General features: G+C 47.5%; 1 protein-coding gene and 1 long non-coding RNA gene across 3 annotated transcripts in view; both read left to right on the forward strand.

Moving 5' to 3' along the window:
• LOC109287585 overlaps nucleotides 1-14,314 on the forward strand; it is a 22,299-nt gene extending 7,985 nt beyond the window's left edge. The window contains exons 2-3 of the long non-coding RNA XR_002094900.1: nucleotides 2,653-2,659; nucleotides 14,234-14,314. This is a non-coding gene — a long non-coding RNA (uncharacterized LOC109287585). The remainder of the gene's footprint in view (nucleotides 1-2,652; nucleotides 2,660-14,233) is intronic.
• NEURL1 (neuralized E3 ubiquitin protein ligase 1) overlaps nucleotides 1-15,317 on the forward strand; it is a 250,617-nt gene that overhangs the window by 197,368 nt on the left and 37,932 nt on the right. The window lies entirely within an intron of this gene.

Raw genomic sequence — 15,317 nt, forward strand, 5'->3', positions numbered from 1 at the left:
TATTCTTGGGGTTGGGAGAAAGAGCATTTCTTTATTTACATGAGACACCCTTGCAAAGGAAAACCAGTCAAATGCGGCCCGCCAGGCCATTCTATCCAGCCCACGAGGCCCCTAAAAAATTTAGAAAATTAGTATTTATCTACCCCTGGCTGCCTGTCATGCGGCCCTCGATGGCTTGCCAAAACTCAGTAAGCAGCCCTCCACCTCAAATAATTGCCCACCCCTGCATTAGAGATTAGGCTATTTGAATAATCCTGGCTAAATGTGGAGACACATAGGGCTATTCCTGCAATGACCCTCCAGAGTTTGCGAGGTCCATCTGTGATTTGCTGCATTGTGGCTACCTCTCACTTACGAAGGATGATTACTCATTTTGGACCAAGTTACATCTCTGTGCCGTGCACAAATCGGAGGCTCCAACTTGTTTTATTGTGAATTATCCACGAGAAATGAAGACATAGGCTGTCAGCTTGTTTTAGGGTTGCAGGGGAAATACCAGACCCCAAAGCAGTAAGTCAGTCTTCCTTTTCCTTTTCCCGTCATTAGAGTTTTGCCTGAGTAAGGATGGCAGGATTTGAACCCAGTGTTTGTCACCTTTGGCCTCGGCATGTTGTGAACAGGGTTTGAGCAAGAAGACATCTTTGGTGCTGGAGTGTCTCCCTGCAGTGGAAAGTGTGGGCATGGCCTGAACGCAGGCCAGGATTCAGATATCTACAATGCATTCAAAGAATGGAAAACAAACCCTTCCAAGATAAAAACCAATGCCCTGCTCCAATTTAATATGTCACCGTGTAATCACATTTAAAAGTATTAACAATTCAGAACAAATCAGCAGACTCTTCATTAAAAAGCAAAAGATAACGTAGCAGCCATAACCTCATTTCACCGAGGGAGATGTAAATCACTCGTCGCTCAAAAGCTCTATAAAAGAACTGATTAAGGTTCCCCATTAAATGGGAGTTTAGGGAAAACTGGTTCATGTTTTGTTTCCTATAAAGACTGCTTCTCCTAATTGAAATGATGGCAATTAGCTGGAGGCGGCGACGATCCAGAAGGTATTTTTTATGGATCATCTTTCAGTGATCTCTACAGCTGCCATGCTTTGCTGTCTGAAACGTGATCCTGGATGTTGGCAAAGAAGCGTGAGCATTATCAGATGGTTCAGCGGCGGCCCTCCGACAAGCCCTCGTGATCTGGAAATGCAGCTTTTTGCAATACGCTCCTACTTCCACCATGATTGTTGAACTCTGTCCACTTAAAACAAAGCCTATGTTTTACAAATAATTTAAATCATTATCCCCCTTGTCAGCCAGGAGTTAAAGGGCTACACGACTGCGATGCTTTGTTTAGAGACTGACCAGAATAATAGCTTTCAGATGTTTAAACTATGCACCACTAATCTGTGGCATCTAAACACAAATGTCTCCTTGTTGAGTAAGTCCAACGTTGTTTGCCTACCGAGCCCAGATCATTTCAAAGGGCCTGTGTGGGGAATCGTGGAGCAGAGATGGGGTGGACAATGCAGCGTTCAGAGTCCGCATACCCCCAGCTCCCGACATATTTAATGTTAATGCTTTTGAACTCCTCCTCACTGTTGGATTATTGATGAGGAATTAAAGACTCTAAGTGCAGAGGGGGCCTATGAGAAACATCGACACATGCCCAAAAGGTCCAGCTGCAAATTGCAGGGGAAAGCCCATTGCAAGCCAATAACATGCTGGTGGAGATCGGTGGTAGCTCCTACTGCTGGACGCTCTCCAGGTGGCCGTGAGAGGACCCAGACACCGATTTCCCCGTGTCTTCACTGGCTTGGGGCTGGTGAGAGGTTAGGCTAGTGATTTTGAGCCTTTAGGCAGTGCATATCTCGCCACCGACAGCTCTCGCTGCTGTGCAGTCCCATGGTTGAATTTACTAGTGCCGTTCTCCCCAGGAGCCCTGACATATTTCCCCAAATCCCACTGAAGGCACAAGCCAATTGTTTTATGGTTAAATTCTTTAGGAGAGTGTGAGAGATGGAGCAGGCAAGGCACAGACGTTGCACAGGATCTGGAAGACGTCGCCGTTCAACAGCACAAGGAATAGGCAGCTTGAGACAAGATAACTGAGCCTGCTGTAGTAGTTTCTCCACCTCTGCAACTCCCGGCGTCTCTTCAGAGCCACAGACCACATCCTGGGGAGGCTGAGGAACGCTGCCATTCCCGTCACAAACCACGATGGAGGTTAGGTGCAAGGTTTTAGGGTGCTTCGCTTTCCCCAGTTCATCGTACTGGTAACAGCAGCTTGGATCTCCAATAAGACCATGCCAGCAAGAGGGGGCCATTAGGACACAGAGCGAAAGTTGTTGGGTTTAATTGCTGTTTGTAAAAAGGCTTTGAGGGCAAGGCGTCCCGAGTTGTGTGCTTGCCATTTGTGACAAGGAGTTTCTTGGGAGAAGTCCTCATGCCGAGAGCTTTGCCTAAAAGTGTATGTGGAAACAGTTGCATTTGTGCCACGGAAAAGTAATCCTTTCCCACCCCAACCCATGCGTACGTTGCTACAATAGCAATGGTTGCGTCTTCAGATTCTGCAAGGACATGACAGGACAAGGAGTGATGGGCTCAGGCTGCAGCAAGGGAAGTTGAGGTTGGATATTAGGAAAACCTCTCTCACTAGGAAGGTAGTAAAGCACTGGAACAGGTTACCCAGAGGTGGTGGCATCTCCATCCTTGGAGGTGTTTAAGACCTGGCTAGACAAAGCCTTGTCTGGGATGATGTAGCTGGGGCTGGTCCTGTTTTGACCAGGGGATTGGACTAGATGTGACCTCCTGAGGTCCCTTGTTTTCTATGATTTTGGGCTAAGAATCAGCTGTGCAGCCAGTCAGCCCACGTTGAGACAAGTGGAAGCATGTAACCACAGTCCTATTATGAGGCCCATTTTCTCCTCTTTTTGGCCACATGCAGGTTCGTGGAGTCATAGGGGTTTTGTTAATCAGAAGGGCCGTGCCTGCCCATCTGGTCCAGAGCTTCTCAAACTTCTTAGGGCACTTCTCTTTAGACTCAAGACACACCTTGTTTGACTCCTCGCACCCCTTAGAAAATGCCAGCTCTCAGCTTTCGCTTGTGTCTTAACTACAGAAAAATACCAGAACAATTCTGCAGTTGCAAAGAACTCAGAAAGATCACAACAGGTCTTGCCACTGGATCACAATTGGAAATCTCTGGGTTTATCGTGTGAATCGTGCTAATGTTGCCCGGCCCCCTGCAGCACACTTTAAAGGATCTAACAGCACCCCGGGGTGCAGCAGCACCCTGGTTGCAAATCTCTGATCTAATCTGACCAGTGCATTCAAACCCATTGGCAGAGCCCCTTTGCGTTTACCTATGGCAGGTGAAAGGGTGTTGGTGCTTTGGGTACTGTGCCTTCTCCTTGTGAGTTTAGGGGTCTCAATGGTGATTTAGGGGATTCCTTTAGTTGACAATTGCCCGCGCATTCAGGAGACTAGAGTTCATGGCCTAGGAGACCTCTTCCAGCCCTCTGTTCCTGCTGGAAGTCACCGGGCAGAGTTCTCTGACCTGTGTTTTCCAGGAGCTCAGACCAGACAACTAGATCAGTCCCTGCCAGCCTTCAAATTGGTGCATCTGTAAATAGCCAAGATCTCCATGACTTGTGGCTGACCTGCAGTGCTCCTTGTGGCAGGCCAGTAGGGGGCACTCCTGTGTTGAGCTCCCACCTCCCTGCGCCTGACCACCTTCCAGGCTCCGAGCGCCTCCCTGGGGCGCCTCGTGTCCAGCTGTCCCCCTTCCTGGAGCACACTCGCTAGCCTGGGGGTAACATGTGCTGCCACCACCCCGAGAAGGGACTGTCTCGGCCCTGTGTCCTCAGGGAAACACAGGCCTAATAGTCCTACAGGTACTCGACCCTGTACAGGCACTTGGGGCACTTCCCCAAATCAGGGGCCAAAAAGGAAAGTCTCCCTTAGTCCGCAGACCTAAGGGGCCTCTTAGGCATAATTTAGACCCCCCCCTCAATAACTCTCCTACACCGGTCACAAAGGAGAACTGTATTGATTACAGGGGTAGGGTGAAAATCGGGTACAAGATTGAGCAATATCATAGAAATCCCATCGAGCAAAACAGTCTGGCTGAGGTAGCCTTTTGATCATGCATCTGAGTTACTGCCAGCTAGATATCTACCCAGATCTCGAGTAGCTTACTCACAAGCGTCATCCCGAGGAGGCTGTTGGAGATCCCCTCTGGAGGCAGGCCGTTCCTCGCTCATGAGTTATGGGGGAGAGAGCCAGTTTCAGATGGTCAAGCTCCTCTCTATGTCTGAGTCTCCCGCATGGCTGCTGCCCCCTCCTCCTGGGCAGTCTTAACTTATATAGCCCCTGTGACCTCGTTTGCCTGGTCCAATGGAGGCTGGCATCTGTTGGCTGTCAGCCAACCAATTTGAAATACATCACCAGTTGCCGGGCAGACTCTGGCGCCCCAGGTAGATGCCCCTCACCCAGGTAGGTGATACCAGTCCCATAGGCAGAGGGAGCAGGTTCCCCGTCCCTCAGGAATGTCGCCAGCTCAGGTTACCTGAAGAAAGAGGGTAAAGGTGCATCTCCTCTGCTGGGCCCATCCTCATCACATTGTCACTGAGCAGAGATTTTGGGGAGAAACAAAGGTGGCTTCCTGCCACAGTCCTCACCTGGCCTCTCCGCAGGCAGTCCTGCCTACAACCATGACACTGGCTTGACTTTTGCTTCTGCTGCCACATTTAGCTTAAGATGCAGTTTGCATATATAGAGTTGGCTCCCAGAGCTGATTTCTGATTCAGGGCTGGCCACTGAAGTGTGAATAACATGAGCTGTGCTCAGAATATGATTTCCCCTTCCCTTTTATTCTTTAATGAAAGACACTGTATACTGCAGCAGCTCAGGGACACGTCTCTTTATGGCTTGATACCCTGCCTGCGCACAAAAGTGGATCGGTCAGGCCCACGGCGGAGGGGACGGGGGGACTTAATTCAGCCAGTGTTACCCCTGCAACACAGATTAACTCGCCCTCGTGCGCAGACCAGGGGCTCTTCTCTCTGGTCCCTCCACAACTTGTGGCTGACGGACTCGAAGTTTAATTTTTGATTTTTCTTCTTGATGAATAATTCATGCGCTCCGAGGTAACACGATTGTTTTCCTTGGCTTCAGTGTTTCCGAATTACTGCGCTCGCCAGCGCATGGCACGAAGGCCTGTTCTGCTTGTTTGAGCTGGCTCTCCCACCAGGCATTCCCTTCGGTGTGGGCAGCCAACGTGATTGCGTTTCAGCAGAGGCTCGGGCAGGGCTTTCAGCTTCCCCCCTCTGAAACCATTTCCTTGGGACTGTCTCCCTTTCCTCATCTTGGTGGTCATCAGGCTGTGCCTTTATGGACTCGTCCCCACTCCTGACTGGTCGTCAGAGCCGGTGATGGCTTCTGTCTCGCACTGCGCAAAGGGGTGATGGCACCGGGGTCTTACCTCATTGCGTGAGGCCCAGTCTCTCTTTCAGCTCCTGCAAGAGAACTGCATCCCCCCATCATCTCAGTCCAGGCAGCTGCCAGGACTGAGAGGTCCACTTCTTCATGGTCATCCCAGCACCTCGAGAGCACACCAGCCGTTTGCAAGCCCCACAGTGAACATTAGTGAGCGTATTAGAAATGCCCGACTGCCCCTGATGTTCTTTGGCTAAGCTGTTACCCACCTCTGCTTGCTGGTATGCGGGGGTGCGAGACAGCGTACGGCTCTCTACATGACATCTGCAAAATGTCATCATTTCTGACAACACTTGGCAACTCTCGGTGGGTCGGAGCAGAAATAATTTGCAGTTACCTGAGTTGCCTTCATGACATTTATCATTTTCAATTTGTATTGGGTATTTGCTGCTTGGATGGAGAGAAAGTTTGTGATCTAGAGTGATGTACAACTTAGATGTTCTCGACAAGCAATACCCAATGACATGATTTCCTCCTGTATTATGACACAGAGTGATACATGACATGACAGACTGACAGGAGAGCAATATGATGATCTACAAAAAACACTGTTATCCAGAAAGACATCATTTAATCTGGGGAACAAACAATCTAATCAAAAGCTGAGCCAGTACAATGAGTACCCATAAAGGGCAGGAGTTCATTTCATTTTACAAGTAATTGGAAGTTGAGTGATTATTTATTGTGATAAGTCAAAGTCACAAAGCAGGAATCCACCACTGTGTTGAAACTTCCTCAAAATTTCGAGTGCTTTCAGATCATTAGTTTGGCTACGAACCGTGTAGAGTTGCACAGTCACATCTTACATGATAGCTCCAGATTCAAGTCCTTCTACCTCCATGTTAGCTGCTCAGAAACCGCAGTTTGAGCTACTGACTAGCTGTTCCTTGGATTCAGGGAGGGATGAACTGGGTTGGATAAAATGAGAGGCAACAGGGTTCAAACCCACGCATGCACAGTATGGAATATATGGTGGACATAAAGTAAAACCATAAATCAGGTGCCAACAGTACATTTAACAATAAAAAGTTTAACCTTAGATTCTCATGAGAATAATAAAATAGCATATACCGTATTTACCCAAATCCAAGCTGAGTTTGAATTTAAGATGACTCCCCCATAATTGGATTATGTACATGGACATTTATAAATGTGTTATAATTTTCCATTTATAGGATCTGATTAGTGGAAGGTTTTCTTAAATGTGTCCATCCTCCCCACTGCTATCATGGGGGGAAGCAGTGGCAGAGAGTGAAGGGCCAGACCCCGCCCCTTGTCTCCCTGTGCTTGCCTCCCCTGCAGCCTGCCCCTTGCCATGCACCCTGCTACCACCTGTCCTCCACTTCCCAACTCCCTGCCCCCCCACCCCCTGGTCCCTGCTACAGCCTGCCTCCCCCACTCCTTGCCTCTCTGTGTTGCAGCAGCCCCAGCCCAGCCCGGTCAGAGATAAGGGACAGCAGTTCCCAGTTAGGCCAGGCTGGGGCTGGAGGGACCACAGCTGAAGCAGAAAGTGGGGGTGGGGGGAGCAGGGCAGGGGTACAGGCATGGGCATGGGGGACAGGGTGCAGGTTTCCTGCCTTGCAACCTACAGTCTCCCCCTCACTCATCCCAGCTGCATGCCCCCATCCCTGCCAAATGAGCCATTTTGGCCTGGGACAGGCAGTAGCTCAGATCTGGCTTCAATGCCAAGCCCAGGGCCAAAGCCAGAACTGAGCTGCTGCTTGCTTTGGCTGGTCCTTGAATCCAAGACGGAGCCCCCCCCAACCCCACAAGTAGCCTTGCCTTAGGGGAAAAAGCCTTGTCTTGTATTTGTATACAGTACTTGAGTTGAACCTTCAACAAGTTTTGTCACATGCCTTGTTCTGAACCATGAATTCCAGAAGGACTAGAAGCCGAGCGTTGTGGTGAGGCACAAGATCCAACTAACTGGTGGCCTCGGGGCTGACCAACACCCTTACACTTGTTTGGGTCATCCAGGGTGCATCTACATGTGTAATTAATGTGACTGAATATACACCGACTCAATTTGAGCTGGAGTAAACTAATCCTGACATCACCATCTACATGTGCGTTTAAGTGCAGTAATTTACTGTGCTGCCGGATACCATTTGTATCTGGCGGGAGTATCCGGCAGTGCAGTAAATTAGTCTAGGGCACCCTAATTGCCACACATGTGTAGATGGTGATGCTTTACCATGCAGCAGATTAGTCTGTTGTGCAGTAAAGTATCTCATGTAGACGCTCCCCCAGTGTCTGTCTTCATATGCCAGTCTAAGCAGCAGCTTTGACTACTTAAGCCTCTGATTTTCTGTTTTATAATATTAGGTATTTAATGCAGTCCTTTAAAAAAATGATTAATTAGGTTCAAATCTCTGATGCAGAGAATCTGTTGGCTTACATTTCAGACTGTCTCTATGGTACAGGGTTGGCTAGGAGAGTTTTCTGTTGCCCAGAGAGTTACTCCACTCTTCCCAAACAACAGATATTCTTCATAGAGATCTGCATCCACACTAGGATTGTGTCAGCAGACCCGTGCTGGCTACGGGGAGTGACCTGCTCGCTCCCCTAAGCCACACAGCTCTGCCAGCAGGACTTCACAGTGTAGACAAGGCCTCATGATCCAGACCTGCTTCACTGGAAAATCTTTTGGTGAAGCAATGTAAAGATTCCCTGGTAGGACTGAAGCTGTGGATTGCTGCTTCCCAAAAGGTCGGGTTAGCGTTAGATAAATCATGTGCACGCTTGCCTAGGATGTCGTTCAGGTCCTGTACCCTGCGTCTAAGCTCCTGCGTCTGTCTACATGGCCTAGATGTCTCAGAAGACAATGGGTTCTGTGAGTATCGTGGTTCTTTGAGCCAAGTTGGAGAGGCTCACAGAACAGGAAAATTCACAGAGAAAGTTTTGCGTTTAGTCCTTAGAAAATGTTGAGGCTTAGAGAAGTTCAGCAGAATGGAAGGAGAGTTTCCCTCATCCCCCAAAATTGCTGCTATCTGTTTCCGAGAAGTGGCTTACAGACAACCAGAGTCTGGCTCTGTTTCCTTTCAGGGAGAGGAGGGACATCCATTTTACTAGCAGAACAATGTGACCCTCACTGATCATCTTGAGAAACCTTGAGGGTGTCCTTCCTAAGTGCAAAGGACACCAGTCCACCGGAAGTTCTCCGTATAAAGGTGCCTGACATTCGTTACCAACCAAAGCTGACGGCTGGTTTGAAGCCTTCCAGAAGTCTGAAATTTCTCCCTAAAAATGGGAGGTGAAAAGAGTTCATGAAAAATGTTTCCAATGCTTTTCAGTTTTCCAGACAGCTCTGAACTGGAATAACACAGGCATGTCTAGATGAGAGTGGAATTCAGGAGATGGAGATAGGTTGGAAAGAGGGAAAGAGGAAATGGTTTCAAAGTTTAGGAGGTGTGTGCCAACATACATGAAAAGCAATCCGTCTCCCTGAATTTTGGAATTCAGAAAGGGGTCCCAGCATGGAAATCGATCTCCAGCTGCCTGTACCACTCGGACCATTTTTCACAGTCACTTCCAGTCAGCAAACAAAGAAAAGTTCAGCCTAGACTTTGACATGCTGACAGCATTTCACATGCAACAGATATTAATAATGGATGAGAATATTGACCGAATGAACCATCCTAGGAGCAGTCAAGGTTTCGGTATGTCTAAAGTGGACTGAAGCTTGAATGGAAACATTCTTCTCTTGACTGATTTGGCACATTATTGACAAAGATCTGCGAGCCTAGAATACAAACGAGCTAGAAATCTTTGGTGAAGTTATTTTTGTGATAGAAAGTGCAATACTTTTTGTGTTCAAGGAAAAAAAGAGCATTAGTACATGTAAAATATAGAAGCATTGGAGTTGAACTCCCAGAATGACAGAATATGGGGCTAATCTGTCGAGACAGTCAGTATTGTCTAGTTCCTTCAAAAAAAAATTATGAAGGCTGCTTTTCTGGGTAAGGTCTCCAGGAATGTAAAAGGACGGATTGATTAGTCAGTGCGGTAGGGCCTGGCTTAATTGGTGTGATGCCAGTAGGGTCCCAACACCCCACTCATTGAAGAGTAGATTGTGTAGAGTATGAAAGTGCTTCCTCCTTTATATTCATCCCTATTAATGGGGCATCAGCAGAGCAATCGGCTTGGATTTCCACAGCTGTGTTTTTTTATTAAACTGTGAGACAGATGCATAGGGGAAACTAATGATCAAAGCTCAACATAACTTCCCCACTAGGTTATTATCTCGATTAAAAGTAGATTCAGAGCAAGAAAAGCGCCTGTGAAAAATTGCCCATTCTTATTGTTTGTTAAGCCTGAACAGGGTGCTTCGGATTGTACAAAACGTAAGAGAAATGTAGTCCCTGCCCTATCGAGCTTCCTCAATGAAAAAGTAGACATGAAATGCCTTGAGCGACTATCAGATTATGTTGTCACTGAGCTCTGTAATCTTGTTAGTAGATGTGCAAGACTATTTCTCATCTGAATGAGTTCAGTTAGACCATTTGGCTGAAAAAAATTGATTGTTATTCATTATTTTCATGGGTGTCAGAATTGTGCCTGGTGCTCTGCAGAACAAAGGTGCAGCTCTTGCTTTGAAGGTCATCAAATAAGAATATAGGCTTGGAAAGGACCTCTTGGGTCATCAAATCTAGTCCCTTGCTATCAGAAGCACCATGTCCAATAATCCCCTTTATATGCCAATGGAGCAGTCTTGGCCTCTGCTACCCCAAGAGGAAGTTTGTTTCTGAACTGCATGGTTTGGAATCTAATTTCCAGCTTCAGTTTATCCATATATACATTATAAGCATTTGTTCAGGCACCAACATTATCCTTTATGTTCAGGACAGGTGTGATAACAGTTGACCCCCTCCAACGGGATGGGGCAGTGAGGACATGTTAGGGAGCTGGGGAGAGGCGGAGGCATTGTGTGTTTTTGGGGTTAGGTCTTAGCGATTGTTTTTTATTGTGGAAAAAACAATGAAGGTCAAGTTACCCGTTACACTTAGACCATACCAAATCTATCAAATGTTAATCCATGTCAGAGTTAGAACCTGCTGGGCATGTCTACATGTGCATTAATGTGCTTTAGTTAATGCGCATTAAATCTAGTACTTCCATTGCGAGGTACTAAGAAAATGTGCATTATTAACCTGTCTTAATGTGCATTAACTAAAGAGCACAGGTGTTAAATGATGCTTAATGCGCATTAGCCTATTTTAATCAGCATTCACTAAATATCATGTGTTTTTTTAGTGATGCTTTAATGAACATTAAAATAGGCTCATTAAAGCTCCCATGTAGACATGCCTGCTGTGAAAAATCGTACCGCTCTGACTTGCTGCTAGAGGGCTGGTGAGCTGGAGCGTGCCAGGAGCTGGGGCGCACTGCATCCCTGCTTGTGGGTGGGCTGACAGTAGTGCATCCTGGGATGCTAGAGGACTGTAAATTGTTTGTTTTATTTCCATGGGGCAGACTGAAGCTACCCTAACCCAAGTTAGGTAGCACGACCTACCTGAAGTGGCATAACTTTGAAATGCTCAGAAGGCCCTTAGCGCAAGTTAATGAAACTAGCTGAAAGCATGCGTTTCCTTTTCATTGTTTTCTTGGTCCATTCCCCCCGTCCCCACCCCCCGTCCCCTCTTCCCCCAGTCTCAGGCAGTGAATACAGACTATGCACTCTCTCTCTTGGTTACTAATCGACCTTGCTTTCACATTCTTGTGCACCAGCACAGTGCTGCAATATTTGGGTTGCAAACACCGTGGGCGGGGGGGAAATAATAACTGTTCTTCATGGCAAGTGTTTCTCCTCGTCCTCAGGTTCTGTGAAAGGGCTTTATTGTTATTATATACAAAGCACAAGTTTTGGATCAAATTTGACCTGACAGTGTCGTGTTTCGCTAAAGTTTGCCTCAAATCAACCATTCGTCGAGCCTTCCCTTAGGAGAGCTGGCCTTGATTTCATGAAAGTTTAAAATCATCAGCTCCAATATCCTCAGCATCCGTTCCATCAGTGAACCGGGGGCAGGCAGCTTTCCTCTGTATCGGATGGAGCGTGCAGGGCACTTGCTGTAGAAGCTGTCTGGCCAGTCACTCTCACCTAGTTTGGATGCCATGGCAAGCCGTGTTTGAGCAGTGGGAGGTAAGGAGAGTGAGGACACGATCATCCCTCTGCAGCGAAACCTGGAAGGCAGCCCTAGCCCAGCAGACTGCCCAACTGCCCCGCTCCTTTTTTCCACTGACTTGCCAGCATTGCAAAACAATCCTGCATCTGGCTCTCTTAGGCATGGAAAGCCCCAGGTCTGTTGAAAAAGGCAGCTGTCCCTCCTTTCTTCCACGTGCAGAGCCCCACCTATTTCACCTTGGAGATGTTTTCTGAATGTCTGATGTTGGAGACGTATAGTCAGACCTACTCCAGTACGAGCCAGTGCCAGCTTTACTGACCTCACTGAAGTTGCAGATGTGGATATAGGCTTCAATGCAGGGTGGACCCGGCATAGCGCAGGCTTATCCGACCAAATCAGCGGGTTCAATAAATGCAACCTGCTGCAGTTAAAACCTCCACACTCCTCTTGCTCCATGGAAGCCACTTAGGTCACTTGGCCAATCCTTCTCGTTCCAGAAAATGCTGACCTTGACTTGCAAAAGGCCAGTTTTATTCAAGACTGATTTCTACTTATAACATCCTGCTCAGCTCAGCTGCCACCCGGATAGCACTCGTGAGGCTGTGATTGTCACTCTCCGTGGGTGAAGACATGCATGTCTTCAACAATGAAGTGTGCCTGGGGCCAGAGTAATTTCTGCACAATGATTCTGGGAGAAGGATCTTGTTGGGGAGCCCTGTAGGGATTTTGCTGTGTTTGTTGTACTTCTCAGGAGCTGGGTAAGAAAATTTAAGCATCCTGGTTATCCCTACGCTGCTTTCCCACCAGAATCAAACGGCCTAACTAGGTATAACGCCGATCATTACTCGCTACTGCACAGGAGACTCGCATTCATTGTCCCTTCGATGTGTGTCCTGCCGGCGTTCAGTTCGCTTTGTGGGTCTGACCTGACACCCTGCGACAGCAAAATCTGACTCGCATTCAGGCCGCACAAAAGGCCCAGCCTGCCACTGCAGACAGAAGGGTCACGAGATTTTTAAAAATCGATTCCAAAATAAATAAGAAAAAGGAAAATCCTTCACCTTTTCAGCAACTAAACCCCCAGGTCCCAAAGGAGCCCGCAACAGCACCTCGTTTTGTGGGTGAGATATTAAGAGCTTATTTATTTATTACAAAGTGGTTTACAATGCAAGTAAATGAGCAAATTCCAAGTCCCTCTCCCAGCTGCCAGATGGACGGTGCTGGGAGGATGTTTATGGCGACTGTAAATAATTACTTAGCGTAATACAAATACAACATTTTTAGAAATCATGGGCTGACGGCTGGGTGTTTATGCTGTAGTTGAGGATTTATTGATTCCTTCAGAACATGAGAAAGAAAACAAACAGTGTTTCAGATGTTTTAAAGACCTCTCTTTAAATAAAAAAAAAAAAACCCTTTCCCAAAGATACTGTCCTTTGCGATTCTGCAAATTCATGTTGGGATCAATTTTCCGAGGTGCCAACTGTGCTCGACGCCTGTTCCGGTTTGTGAGGACGGCGAGAAGTCAAGGTCACACTCGTGCAGCACTGAGAGCACAAATCCTTGCTTTCATGGCACTTCAGGTAGCTCCGGGTGCAATTCTGCTGTTTGCCGGGCACCTCTTGCTGCTCAGTGACCTCAGGCAGTGTTGGGTTTCAATGAGAGATGCAGGAACTCAGCGCCGTCAGGATCAATCCTCTCTGAGACAGCTACCTCAATGATTTGCTCTCTACCTATGGTTAGTAGTAGGTGTACTGAGTGCTGCGAGCAGTTGGGTGAATAGGAAGGATGCCCTGATTACAGCAGCTAATTGGGCAATAGCATCCCTTTTCCTGCCTTTGTCCCTGTGGAAAGACAGCTCGCTGTGATGTGCCAGTTCCAGAAATGCAATGTCCTTTCAATGCAAAAACCTAGAACTCTTCGTTCAGAAATGATACCTTTTATTATGTACTAGGAAATCACAAAAAAAAAAATTATCTTTTTCTGCAGAAAAAAAGATAATTTTTTTTGCAATTTCCTAGTTGGATTAATAAAAGGTATCATTTCTGAACCAAGAGTTCTAGATTTTTGCATTTCTTTTTGTCTCGGACCAACACAGCTACCAAATACATGTCCTCTCAACAATTTTGCAAAAGGTCTCTGGAGGGGCAGGGTTGGAGGAAAAGAACATTATGGCTACAGACAGAAGTTACACATAAACTGGTTTAAGTAATCAGAAACTGGTTTAAACCTGTAACAGAACAGAAGTTCAGTGCACATAAACCAGTTTCAAAATGGCTGAAACTGGTTTAAGATAAACCTGGTTGAATGTAGTATCAGATGTAACTGATTTGGGTCAAACCAGTTCATGAAACTTCTGTCCGAGACCCCTTCCTGGTTCAAGTTAAATCACAGTCCCCCAGCATCCCAGCATGCTTTGCAGCCCTGGGCTGGGCTATGCCATCTGCTCCAGAGAGCAGGGCTGGCCCAGCCCCTCTGCTCCCTAGCTGGAGCAGTGAGGGCTGCTGACAAGGGGCTGGGGGGGGGACAAGCCCAGGTGGGGATACAGCCCAGTCTATGTGGGGGGACTGCCCCCACCCCTCGAGAAAAACCCCGGCTGGGGTCTGGGGCCAGGGATAGGGGTTAAACACGTCTTCCCCTGCTCAAACGTATTGCTGGTTGCAACTGTGGACTGCAAATCCTAGAGGCACTTGGAAACAGGAAGAAGTGATGAGGAACCCTGCAGAGTCCTGCTTCTGTGCTGCTGGACTGCAAATCCCAGAGACCTTGGGGGCAGCAGGAAGAGGAAATGAACACACAGCCCATGCTGGCTGTGCGCCAGAGAGCCGTGTTGTAGCGCCCCCCGGCTTTTGGCCTGACCCACTGCAGTCCAGTGGCTGCATTACCTGAATCAAAGGCAAAGGCTTGTTCACTTCTGTTTCCATTTAATCTGTGCAGCTTAAACTACCCTACGAAGACTGAACTGATCCTGCCTCAGGCTTTTGGGCTGTTTGTACATAGCCTCTAAATGCTCCCTTTGGGCCTTTGATCTATGTTCAGAGGTCAGCAGAGGCAGCGGGCTGCCCCTGGTTGTGCACGGTTGCGTTCGAGTCATTCCCCATCCCCGTGCTGGGCTCTCCATAGCAACATATTTCCAGTGTAAAACCACAGAGCTGGTTGAGTGATCACGAGTGTTTTGCCTGCGTGCGTGTGCTTCAGAAATCTGATGCTGCCCCTAAACTGCTGAGAGGCAGAAATGTTCTTTGGCTTAAACTAGAGCGTAAGCTAATGTTTGAGTCTTGAGTCAAGAGAGAATTTGGGGGTTGAGTTCCTGGTTATTTGGAGACTAGTGGGTGTGGGTAGATTAAGGCTTTTTTTTTTATTTATGTGGGGTCCAAAAATACTTGGGTTCTTGTGCTGAAAAGAGCTGTCAGGAGAGCTGTGTTTTTCTCTTCCTCCGGTAGGAAACAGTCTTGTTTCTGTAGCAGACCAGGGAGAGACAGGTTGGCAGGATTTGACTGTCTCAGTCAATCAGGCCGCTTGATGAAATCCAATTTTTCCAACCCTCCCAGTGCTAGGTCTTGGAGGGCAAAATAAATACTTAGTGGCATGGCTGAAGTGACGGATAAATTATGGCACGGCTCTGCTCCCAGTTCTCCTCTTCAGGATGTTAGTACTACAGCATCACAGTGCTTATGTCTGTATCTTTTTTTTTTTTTTTTTT

Source organism: Gavialis gangeticus, unplaced genomic scaffold, assembly GCF_001723915.1.
Source record: "Gavialis gangeticus isolate Ggan-Ray unplaced genomic scaffold, GavGan_comp1, whole genome shotgun sequence".
NCBI lineage: Eukaryota > Metazoa > Chordata > Crocodylia > Gavialidae > Gavialis > Gavialis gangeticus.